Genomic DNA, 13,352 nt, shown 5'->3' on the forward strand with positions numbered 1-13,352 from the left:
TTCTGTAACTGGGGACGAGTCACTTAACCTCTCACAGGCTCAGTTTCCTTCCCTGTAAAATGTCCTACCTACCTCACAGGGTTTGGGTAGAGTCGTATGAAATAATGCATCCAAAAGTCCTGTATAAATGGGACAGTACAAGGCCATGCCGGTCAGGCCCTTTAAAGACTAACCTACCTGCACGTGGAACCATAACTTTATGCTCATCAGCATCTTGTTCCCCCCAGTTCCAAGATCCAAAGGCAGATTGAGTATCGATATTTGAGGGACTTCCCTGCCTTACCTCCTTTTGTTTTGTTCTGTTTTTCGGGTGGTTTGTACGGTTAGAAAACAAAGAGGCCAGGTTGCTGGGTCGTAGTGTGCATCGAGGCCTTTGGGTAATTTTAAATGTGAAACACCACGTCACAGGTCACTGCAGGCCCACGCAGTAATGAACAGAGGCTACTGTGTCCCATAGATCAGCAGCAAGTGAGGAAAAGGAGAAAAAAACTCCAAGTTAAAACCTGAATCAATGGTGTTAGACAAGGGCTGCTCTGGGAGGTGATATGGGGTTCAATCATATAATAAGGGCTAGCCCACTAATTAGGGTTTAAAAACATTTTGCAGAGTAGCTTGTCCCCCACCCCCACCAGTTATGAGGTGTTTTCAGGGGCTGGGGGTGTGGAGAATTGACACATGGTAGCATCTTGGGATAGTTCTTCCTCGTTGGCGATTGCCTTATCTACAAGCCCACCAGTATGGCATCACAGAACCGCTGGAGGTGGGAGTCTCTCAGGGGGGTGCTGGCCACCTCGCTGGCTGAGGCGAGCGCCCTGTAAAAATACCACACTCTGAAGGGCTCAACTCTTGTGAGCAGGTTAGGAGGACTTCAACGCTCTCAGAATACGCAGATGAGGAACAGAGAGGCATATTAGAAAGCATTTGCCGTGGAGCCCCATTGCCCTGGCTCCAGCCCTGGTTCCAGCACATACTATAAAATTCTCGTGTTGAGGCACCTGGGTGGCTCAGTGGGTTAAGCGTTCAACTTCAGCCCAGGTCATGATCTCACGGTTTGTGAGTTCGAGCCCCATGTGGGGCTCTGTGCTGACAGCTCAGAGCCTGGAGCCTGCTTCGGATTCTGTGTCTCCAGCTCTCTCTGCTCCTCCCCTGCTCTTGCTCTCTCTCTCTCTCTCTCTCTCTCAAGTTAAATAAACATTAGAAAAGAAAAAAAAAATTCCTGTGTGATTGCTCAGGTTCTCCGATTCCTCACCTGTGAATAGGGCCTCAGCAGTGGGGTCCGGTGAGCTTTAGAGAGGACATCGGGTGCAGGAGCTTCTGGTATAGGCACAGCCAACATATCTTGAGTGCTTCCCTTGTGCCAAGTACCGTGCTAATCACCTTCACATGGGTTATTTTATTCCGTTCTCCAATCACTCTGGGAGCTAGGTGCCAATCCTACCTTCATTCGTCAGAAGAACCTACTTTTAGAGTAGCCTAAATTGTCCCCGCTCTACATCTTTGGTCTACCAAAGTCCTGTTTTGGTTAATAAAAATCTTTCCTTTCAGTTAAGAATGCCCAAATGGAAATGTCTCTGTCTTCCTCGGCATCCACATGGCCATAAAAGGATATCCCCTGGATACAGAATTCAGGAGGGATTCCTCTCTTGGGTGTGTGATGTTATGTTCTGGCTCTGGAAACGAAGGAATGTTCACTTAGCTAGTAAGTAACATAAGGTAAGTGCTTTACAGGTGTTATACATAGATCATCAAAAACAACTTTCAAGACAGGCTGTTACCCACCATCTCCAATTACAGACGAGGAGACCAGGGCGCTGGAAGGTTAAAGTGATATGCCCAAAGTCACACAGCCGATTAATGGCAGAAATGGGGCTCAGGCCCAGGCAACTCTTCCTCACTGCCATTATCTGCCACCCTGGAGGGCACTCAACAGAGCATTTGCACTCCTTCCATCCCACCTACCTTCCTAAGTGCCTGGGCCCCTGGCTACACTGGTACTAAAAGGCCCCAGAAAACGTGTCATGTACATGCATCAGAACTGCAGGCCAGATCCAAAATGCATGGGGCCTGCGTTATGGGGAACAGAGCAAAGAAAATTGAAAAAGGTGAACTTCCTACTTGTGACTTTTAACACAGGAGCAAAAGCTGATTTGAAAATATTTTATTTTTCTAATACTTTGCTAGAAGTAGCCTATCTCTGAAGGTGGGGTTATATATATATATATATATATATATATATAATATTATATATAATATAATATATAATATATAATATATAATATATATTTGCAAGTATAATATATACTTGTATAAATATATATACAAGTAATATATACATATATATACATATATATATATATTACTTTGGGTTATAATAAAGAATATCTTGACTACAAATTTGGTCTTGAGACATCCTTTAAAATGAATGTCTGCTCAGATATCCAGAATCAAGACTTTAGTTTCTGGTAGAAAACTGGACACTCAGCTTCCCCTACTAAATTGACATCCTTTGTGCCAGCCTTTTAACACTCTCTGAGGGTCTAGTGGCCTAATAAAATCATCGCTGTGATGATGTACTACATACTAATGGAAATCAAGGTGATTTTATTAAGAGACATTTTGCTTTATATAAGGAGTTAGATGGTACAAGTAATTTAAGATAACAAAGGTCTTCATTTTGTTGCAGAATTGGCTCGCACTGCTGATTCAGCTTTGGAACAGGTACATGTTGAACACGGAAGGCAGGCAGAGGGCATTTGAACGTCACCTAGAGCCCAGGTCCCTCTGAAGTCAATGGGAGTCCTGTCTGCCCCATCATTATGGTGTTAATGGCATTATTTTCTTTGGCCATTAGCGTGTGCTGCCCGTCACTGCAAAATGCTAATAACTGCAGCTCTCTGGGGTTCCCCTGAGTAAGGGGTCTGGGAAAATTTATCTCCAGTTTCCAAATCAGACTGTCCCAGGCCCCCTGTAGCAACTGTGTTTTTCCCGATGTTCTCTTACATGTCACAAGGTTCTCAGAAAAAGCATTGATTCCCAGGGAACTGAAGCAAAGGGAGGGTTTGCCTTCTGGAAAGATCCTGCTTGCTTGTGGAAAAGTCATCATCAGGCTATGACCAAGCCAGCGCTCGAGACTGTGTCAAACCAGAAGCCACGGGGAGTGTGGGGATGTGGGACGGAGATACCAGGCCTGGGAGAAGCAGCCAAGAGAACGAGATTCACAGCTTACTGAGGTCTGATCCAGAAAGGGTCAGGCAGATGTGGAGGGAGCAGCGGCCAGTTTTCAGAGAGCAGGCCAGCAGTGGGTCATAGATCAGGGACTCACTGATGGCCACAGGATTTTATAGAGGGAGTCTGCTCACTGATCCTGCTGTTCACCCTTTTGTTATGTATCCTGCTCGGGGAGGGGAGCGGGGAAGCTGCCTTCTCCCAGGTACCACAGGGCTTGTGATATGTCCCCTCCTCTTGGGGGTGGGTCCTCACTCAGGGAGGCACTGATCACTGCGGCCTTTAGAAAACCACCACAGCTCTTATAGCCCTGGCGCGGCTCTACTTGGCCAGAGGATCCCAGGCCTGGAAAGAATCTGGAGGGGAGATGGACACTTCCCTCTCTTCCTCTCGAGGTAAGAGCTAACCTTAGGACAGAACAGTCTTGAGAGGCCAGACAGGTAGATAAGTCAGGCCTGTCAGGAAGACAGCCCTCCTTTCCCAAACTTTACACATCAAGGGCTCCCAAGGCTCTGGGGCCCTTGTCCCTCCTGTCCCTTCTGACCAGGTTCAAGAACCTAGTAAGTGGGGCTAGAGTTGGTTTTGCTGCCATAGCCAAGTAGCGTGAGCCGTCCTTGGCTTCCACGGACTTAGTCAAAATGGATTTCCATGCCTTGAACGTTCTGTGTAGCATTCCAAGTCACAGCCTCGGATCTGCCTTCTGGTCCAGTGACGTGCGCCTCAGCCACGTAGCAAATATTGTTTTACGAGTCCGTAATTAACGGCTGTCATTCTCATTTCTGTAGTTCCTGTGTGGTGCTTTCACAAACCTTTGCAACTGCTGTTTTTAATGTATTCTTTCCTAATGGTTTCTACATCCTATCCTGTATTTTTAAAATGTTTATTTTATAGTCCCTTCCAAGTGTTCGATCTGTGTAGTTTTTGTTTCTCCCATACTGATCTGGCTCTGCGTGCAGGTGAGATTTTCTGGTACAAGCTCATCTTCAGTAGAGGGCAGCGTTCTGTGAGGGCCAGCCAATGAGCCACGGGCTGTGAGGTGTCTGCCCTAGTTCTGTGCAGGCATCCACCGAACATCAAGCACTCTTCAGTTTGGAGCATTTTGTCCCTCGGTCAGGGAGTCCCAATCCATGTGTATAACGTAAATTCAGATCCTACCCCAGAGCATGAAGTAAAAGGTTGGCTTTTAATTTTTTTCTTTTAATGTTTATTCATTCTTGAGAGATAGAGTGTGAGGGGGGAGGGGCAGAGAGACAGAGAGAGAGAGACAGACACACAGACAGAATCTGAAGCAGGCTCCAGGCCCCGAGCCGCCAGCACAGAGCCCGACGTGGGGCTCAAACCCATGAATTGTGAGACCATGACCTGAGCCAAATTCGGATGCCCAACCAACTGAGCCACTCAGGCACCCCAAAGGGTGGCTTTTAATTTTATTCACTGTAGACATTTTCTCCAGCCTGGAGCCCTAGGTCTGGCAGAAAGCTTCCCTAATACCCATCTGGGCCATGGGATGGAGTTTTCTTGACCCCGTCTCACAAACCAACAGCTCTTCAAGAGTTCTGGCTTTAGGCTAAAACCTCTCTTCTCACTCCTCTCCTTGATCGGACTCAAGGCCACGCTTTTTATCCATGCATGGGAATGAAAAGTCTAGCCTTTCACCTCCTGGGTCACTGTCGGTTCGGCTGAAGCTGGCCATTCTGATTTTAGTTCACTCGTTGCTTCGGTCATGCGAGAGTTTCCATTTCTTTCTTCTGAATTCAACTTGCATTAAAAAATGACAACGACACAGTTTTGTTTGTTTGTTTTTTCCATTCTATTAACTCTAGGATCACTCTGTGTCTCTAGCAGAAGGGCTGGCCGAGTTAACTCAGTCCAGCGTGTTGCCAGAAGTGAAGCCTCTGGGAGTTGAATTTCATCTCAGGTACCCAGTCACTGAGTCTTGCTCTGAGCCGGCTAACACCCCGAAACTACATTGATGCTGGGCACCGATGTCGAGCATCACTGCCTCTCACCCTCTGATGCTGAAATTGTCTCACAGATTAGATCTGTATCTCTCTTTGTAACCAAACCATGCCTACTTTTCCCTTCCCCTATGGACCCTTCTGGTGGCCAGCTAACTACCCTCTGGAGTGCCAGCCCCAGAGGATACATGTGAGGAAGGGACTTACTTGGTTGGCCAAAAGTTCTTCATTCCCTCTTCAGACAGACTGTTCGAGCAGCCTGACTAGACAAGAATCTTCCATCATGTGAAATCCTGTAACTTTGCAGGGCTCACAAAATCCCTCTAGGAATCTGAAGAAAACTGTGTATCTTGGGGCACCTGGGTGGTTCGATCGGTTGAGCATCCAGCTCTTGATCTCGGCTCAGGTCATGATCTCACGGGTTCGTGAGTTCAAGTCTCACCTTTGGGCTCTGTGCTGACAGAGGGGATCCCTCCTTGGGATTCTGTCTCTCCGTCTCTCTGCTCCCTCCCCTCTTGTGCACTCTCTGTCTCTCAAAATAAATAAATAAGCTTAAAAAAAGGAATGAAAGAAAGAAAGAAAGAAAGAAAGAAAGAAAGAAGGAAGAAAGAAAGAAAGAAAGAAAGAAAGAAAGAAAAAAATGTTTATCTTGTCCCGAGGGACAAAAGTGCATCCACAGAAACTTCTGTATGAATTTCAGGGAGTCCTTAATCCCCCGATTCATGGTAAGAACTTCTGCTCTGGGGGCTGATTGTTCTTTGGCAAATTGGAAACCCTAGTTTGCTAGTTTTATTCAAATCAACTCTAGTGAAAAACATTGTTAAAACAAGACCCTATGACATAACAACAATCTTTCAATTTGTCACTCCCCTGATGCCATCTTTAAACAAAACACCGGCACTGAGAGTAATGTCGATAATTAGTGACAATCTCCTATAAAATCACTTCCTCAAAGTGCTTTTTATTAAATAACTGAATTGTTACTGGAGCATAATTTCCTCAAACGCTGCTGACTCAAACCTCTGTCATCTGCAGGGCAGAAGCGGCTTCTTGAAACGAGACAGAACTAATGTGTCATGGTAGAAATAAAGCCGGAATCTAGATTTAATTTCCAGGTTTGGGGTCTGGCTTTGCCACTAACCATCAAGTGAGTCTGGAGAATTCCCAGTCTTCTCAGCTTCCTTTTCCCTTATCTGTAAAGTGAGCAAGTTGGACTAGATCAGGGGCTGACAAGCTAAAACCCACCAGTCGAGTCCTGCCTGTTACCTGTTTTTGTAAATCAAAAGCTGTGTTAGAACAGACACACTCCTTTACTTCTGTATCATCTACAGCTGCTTTCATGCCACAGCGGCAGTTGAATAGTCATGACAGAGGCCACATGGCCCACAAAGCCTGAAATAGTTACTATCTGGCCCTTTACAGAAAAGTTTGCCCTTGGCCTAGATGATCTCTCTATTCCTCTCCACCTCAGGATGATCAGTGATTCTTGGAGCTAAAGAGAGTATCACCCAGGGCGATCTAAGGTTACATGTAGAATAAATCGCTTCTATGATTTTGTTGAAGCAGCTCCCTCAACAACTGTTACTTAGGGAAGCCTATTGGTCAAGTGGAACTACTTAAAACAATCAAACTTCTCGTGTGCTTCTAACAGTTTCATAATCCAGACATTCAGTGATTCAGAAAGACTTTTCTCCAATGTATGCAAATCAGTGAGACTGTTAAAAATTACTCCCTCTGATAATATCCATTAATAAACACGATGAAGTTGGGGAAATACCCGACAATGATAGCATCTCTAGTCCCTTTTACCCAATTCGAAGCCTGTTTTGAAATGAGTGAGAGCATCAAAAACCAACTGAGAAACGTGCCCTTTCCACAAGTGTGGTGCTAACCTGAGCATGAACTTGCCAGGCTGGGCATTCAGGAGAGTGATATATTTTTGTGATCTGTGTTGTCCAAGCCACCCTTACCAAACATCACGGACCTGAGAAGTTACGGTGTCACAAGGACATGGCTGGTGTGGCAGCAGACTTCCCAGAGGTGAGGGTTTCCCACCAAGTCAGACTTCCAACAATCTCATTAGATTGGAATGAATCTATATTTTACGTTGACTTTTTTATTCCTCTTCACTTAATTCATCCAGGAAAAGATTATTTGAACTAAGTAGCAGGAAATGTTTTTTCTGAAATTAACATATTTGAAAGTGTTAAGCCTCTACATTAAGGGCTGAAAAATGATACTGGAGCCAAAATTCCAAGTCTAGAGAAGCAGGGAAAGTCTCCTACCATTGATGTAACTTAATTTATGCTCTCAATCTACTCCAACCATTAGACTGCGAGTTCTCTTCCTAAAGCATCTTTGCACACAACCACTTTTTTGTTTGGGCGCAGTGAAAATAACATAGTGTGGGCTTTTTTGTAACTGACTTGGAAACGCACTTTCCAAACAGCTTTGAAAAACATCATCTGCCATTTTGTTCCAGTGGTGGCAATTGGAACAAATTGCCCCAAATGACAGGACACTTGTGATGACAAAAACCACGGTGTTTGAATCCCTCTCTACCTTCTCAAAAGCACAGGGGGGTTGGTCCCCAACCCAGCTGGTGTGGTTCCTTGGAGTCACAGCTACAGTTGGACATGTAAACACAAGATTCTCCAGAGGCGCCCAGACTGGATTGTGAGAACAGAAAGTCAAATTATTCCTGAGGAGCTTGACAAGCACTGGAGACTTCCCTGCACCTTGGGTATTAGGTGAACCAGGCACAAACTCCCAATTTTGGCAGTCTGGAGAGTTCTTGGTCAGCCCCATGATTGCTGATCTTGCTTGGGAACTTACCTTCTGCTTCCCGCTTGGTACCACAAGACATTTGATCTCACCACATACATTTTTCATTTGTGGTGTTTTTTTATTGTGGTTTTTTTTTTTCTGGAAGATTCCAAGCATCATTTCATGCATCTTACACAGCATTCCTCTGCCTTCCTCCTGGCCCACTACTTTAATTCCTTTTCCCAGGAATCATAGTTCCCTCTCTCTCTCTCTCTCTTTCTCTTTTCCAAAAAGATCCTTGACCCTGACAATCTCTTAAACTGATTCCTGTTCTTCCTCATGGGTCATGGCTTCATCTTTGCTCCCCTCCCCACATCCCACCTCACCCTTGTTCTCACTGAAAAAAAAAATTCTCTCTCTTGCTATTTGGGAGCAAAAACAATTGGGGAATTGTCTAGAATGAGAGCTTTTGCTGCTCACAGATTTTTGGGGGGTGAGGCAAGCAGCTAGGCTGTGGGTCACAGAAGTGGAGTGGGATGGACACGTGACTTTGTGATAGCTTAGACTGTTCAGGACTTATTAGCTTTTAGAGTCAATCCAGGCAGGGACAAAAGAACAGAAAATGTGAGCAATCAGCATCAGGGTCCCGTTGCTTTGCCGCTTTTAAATTTCTTTAGTTTCTCTAGTAAAGAAATTTTTGCATTGCCTTGTTTGGCGCTGAAACATCGGTCTTGCTCATAGCTCTGCTATGAAGTTCTTAGTTCCAACGTCTATCTCTGTTCAAATCTTGGTTCTATATTTTGCTTTACTGTTTATGTTTTCGTATTCAACTTCCTGGTCTAAACTCCGTCAACTTCACCTTCTGCCTAGTACAGTTGTAATACTTTCTAAATTAAGTGCTGGCAGTTCTCAAAAGACAAACACCAAATTTATGAATGTCCCTTACATAAAAGAGCCTGCTCCCTCTTCCTTCTGTGTGGCATCATCCGAACTGTTGAAGGGAATTCTCCCTTCTCTGTGAAGTTCTGGCAGCAGGATGAGAGTTTCTCACATCCAGCTTTTTGAGTGGGGACTGATTTCCCCCAGGCACCATTGCACATGGTGGTCTACCTCCTAGATCAGCCCACAAAAGCCCCTTTAATCCATCATATAGCGGAGGAAGCCAGAGAAAAGACAACTGCTACAAAATGTTTTTTGCTGATGTGTAACATTTCACTGTCATTAGGGGTTAAATTTTCATAGCCACATGTATTACAATGTTTTTATGGGAAATGTTTGTTCCAGGTTCCCAAAACTGATTTACAAACAAACTCTTGGAAGAAAAATCCGATCTAAATTTAGCGCTCCCTAGATTAGTTTTCAGCACATATTCTTCCTTTTGTTTGCACAAGTCACCTGGGGACAGGTTTACTGAGGCCACCTCTGCAGGCAAACCAAAGCCGTGAGGTTGGCACCTGTCTAGTGTAAGCCACCCAGGTGTACAGGGGCCAAGGGAAAGGAGCCTCTGTAGCCAGAGAAAAGAGTTTTGGTTTCAACTTGGACTGAATTTTCTGGTCTACTATTACATCACTCTGCCTGTGTAGAACAAACATCAGACAGGTTTTGTAAGTAAATTCTCCCCTCACACCTTCTCAACTGTTGGATTCGTTGTCAATGAGTCTTCCTTAAAAAAAAAAAATAGTATAGGGGCGCCTGGGTGGCTCAGTCTGTTGAGTGTCCAACTTCGGCTCAGGTCATGTTCTCACAGTTCGTGAGTTTAAGCCCTGCACTGCACTCGCTGCTGTCAGTGTAGAGCCCGCTTGGGACCCTCTGTCCCTCCTCTCTCTCTCTGCCCCTCCCCGGCTCACGCTCTCCCTCTCAAACATGAATAAACATTAAAAACAAAACCCAAATAGTATAAAACCTACACTTCCAAAATGGTACATCAGAGGGTTGTCCTTCACAATATGATGGAATTAACGCATGCTGGACTTACCCAGAACCCTTTGCTCCGGCACTATTCCTACAGCAGCCGTTTGACCGCATGAGAACATGGGCTTGGGGCCTTCCTTCTGGTGTGTTCACCTGAAGGACGGAGCTGTTTCTTGCGTCTAATTAACCATTACTGAAAAGGCTTCCTTGTGAATGCTGTTCTGGGGACACAAGCCTGGCTTCTGGGCCAGGTGCTCTGGGGTCCTTGCACTCATTGCCAAATCACCACAATAGTCAGGGTATGCCTTAAACAGACACTGTAGCTCTTTTGTTCACAAGGCTTGTAAGTGGCATTTTATTTAAGCAATAATGACTGGTAGAGAGGGCATTTCCTGATACTTAATGACCAACTGCAGGAATCGTGGGCCTGAGGCAATGCATATAATATGCTATTAAACTCTAAAATTTAAAAATGTAAAGAAAAAATAATTACCTTCTTATGCATGTTACCATGGATACTGAGTGTTGTTTATAGTTTTAGTCTTTTCCTAGAGGTTAAAGTCCAGTTGAGCAACCAATAAGCTAGGAGAACTTCAGTCTCAATTTCCACTCACTTTACAATGTTTGACATTACCTAGTTAGCACATGTTTCTTTAAGAAGGTGCACTCCACCCCTGAAATAGGGTATGTAACATGTGATATGGATTGCCGTAATAAGTATTCATATTTTATTGAACAGTTTGGCAATCAGTATTTAAAATCAGCTAACGTTGTAGATAATCACGTTCTGTTTCCCTAGAGTGGCAGTAACTTTCAGACCATTCTTCATCCACCCCCAAAGAATGTGCCATTTTTCAGCCTTCAAACTGCATGCACATATTTTATGCATTAGTGCCAGAAACACTTTTTCAGTTGGATCTATTATTACAGTGCATAACTCAGAGATTAACATTTAATCATGAAGGAGAAAATACTCAGAGAAGCACCTAATACTCCATAATTTACATGGTAACTATTTGTTCTATGATTTTTTCCACTCTTAGAATACTTTTCTAACTCTTAGGGAAAGACAGGACTTAATTAAATCAATTTCCCGACTCTGCAGAAATACTGCTGCAAATGAATGCAACTAACTCATCAGTATCTATTCTAGGAATAAAAGAACTCTTAGGAAAATTTAGAGACTTAATTTCATCTACAACTCCAAACCTTCATCCACAAATAAGTTTTCCACAGTTATTAGATTTATCTGCTTTTAGTTTTCTGTATTCTATCACAATCGAAGGGTAATATAACAAGCCTTTATCACATTCTTAATACGGAAATAACAGTCATTTATATATTTATCCGTTCATTCATTTACTTACTTATCTATGAGGTATTTTTAGTGTACTGACCTTTATCATGAGCCAGATCATAGAAGCATGCGATTGAAAAAGCTAAGCTCCCCACTCTTTTTTATTTTTTTAGTTTATTTATTTTGAGAGAGAGGGCACGTGAGAGAGATTGAGGAAGGTGCAGAGAGGGAGAGAGAAAGAATCCCAAGCAAGCTCCACACTGTCAGCACAGAGCCTGATGTGGGGCTCGATCTCACGAACCATGAGATCATGACCTGAGCTGAAACCAACAGTCAGACGATTAGCTGACCGAGCCACACAGGTGCCCCTAAGCTCCCCACTCTCGATAAAATCTATCTGCTAGGGAGTCAGGCACATAACATAAGTCACGATGCTTGGCCAAGGGTGCCACACTTAGAGGTTTGACAAGAGGTGTTGGAGCACAAAGAAAGGTGAAGGCAACTGTCATGGATATTTAGGATGGCTTCTCAGATGAGGTGACAATTACTTTAGATGTGAACTGTAAAGCGCTATGCACAATTATAAAATTATTATTATTATTTTATTCCCTTAACTACTCTCCTATAGGAACACAAAGATGGAAAATTCCTAAAGAATCTATAACTCAGCTGGGAGTCGAATATAAAAATTTGGTAGTGGGGAGCCTGGGTGGCTCAGTCAGTTAAGAGTCCGACTTTGGCTCAGGTCATGATCCCACAGCTTGTGAGTTCAAGCCCCGCATCGGGCTCTGTGCTGACAGCTTGGAGCCTGGAGCCTGCTTTGGATTCTGTGTCTCCCTCTCTCTCTCTGCCCCTCCCCTGCTCACACTGTCTCTCTCTCTCTCAAAAAATAAATAAACATTAAAATTTTTTTTAAAAATTTGATAGTGGTTATAAAGCCCATTTTAACACATTTCTTCTCCAGATTTCTCCCCAAATATCCCTATCTATAAACAGTGCTAGATTTACATAGAGAATTATGTTTTGACAGTAGAGGACCAGGAGTTTCTGGGCAACGGAGGTGGGTACCTTCTGCTGTGCTGACTTCCACACGGAAATGCAATGCACCGGGTGCTGCATTTCCTGCTTTGATAAAAGGATGAGGAAAATCCTGACACTGTTCTTTGGGTGATTTTTATCTACAGACATCCAAATCATGCTCAGTGCCAGTGTGGTTTATCTGCATTCTTAGAATCAGACTGTACAAGCTAAAAGCTTAAGCTGTGAGTAAGAGGGAAATAAAAGAATCAGAAGAGAATTCATTAGGGAAGGCTGCCCTAGACCCCTTGGGTTTGAGCAGGACCTTTCAGGATGTAATGAACATACATTCACAGAGAAAGGCTAGCATGGACGAAAGGGGCCAGACAGCATCCAGCCAGTCCTTGGGGGTTACAGAAAGCAGATTAGTTCCCTGGAACAGAAGGGCTGGCAGCCTGGGGAGTAAAGAGAACTTAGATTAAAAAGATAAGGGCAGGAAGGGGAGCAGATGGTAAATGGTCCCGTCGTTAGCTTAAGGAGTATAGGTGGACTGGTAAATTCCTACTATCCTCAGGACTCTGCACAGACCTCATCTCTGGATTGCTTTCTCTGATCTCCACCCCTCACCTCACAACACGTACAATGTTGCACTGAAATGTTGTTTAAACATCAGTTTCTTCTCTTTCTCCACATCCCCAGCTCTTGCCTGTGAGGCAAGAGGCACTCGTTCTGTCTACTGTCTGCTCAGAGCCTAGCACGGTGCCTGTCGGTGAGTGCTGGCCACGCCTGAGGCAGGACTCGCTTAGCCGGCAAAGACTGAGGGTAGGCCCTGAACCCACACTGTTCTAGCAGTCAAGGAAACGGTGGTGATAAAGAAAGACCGTGTCCCTGATCATGTGGCGCTTCCACACAGTAGGCATCATTCTACACACACATTCTACACACAGTAGGATCCATTCTAGATTCTTACTGCCGAGCATACCTGAAGAAACTGAGAAAGATTCTTTTGGATCGAGTATGGGGAGGAGCCTGCAGTTCCAGTCAGAAACTTCATCAGGGGGACGCCACCTTATTGCACGTGTGAACGTATGAGGAGCTAGATCTGGAATGATGAGAGGGAGAAGCCCTGGGGAAAGATGGCCCTTCAGATGGCCAACCAGGGCCGAGCACGTAGCCAA

Source organism: Prionailurus viverrinus, chromosome B4, assembly GCF_022837055.1.
Source record: "Prionailurus viverrinus isolate Anna chromosome B4, UM_Priviv_1.0, whole genome shotgun sequence".
Taxonomy (NCBI): domain Eukaryota; kingdom Metazoa; phylum Chordata; class Mammalia; order Carnivora; family Felidae; genus Prionailurus; species Prionailurus viverrinus.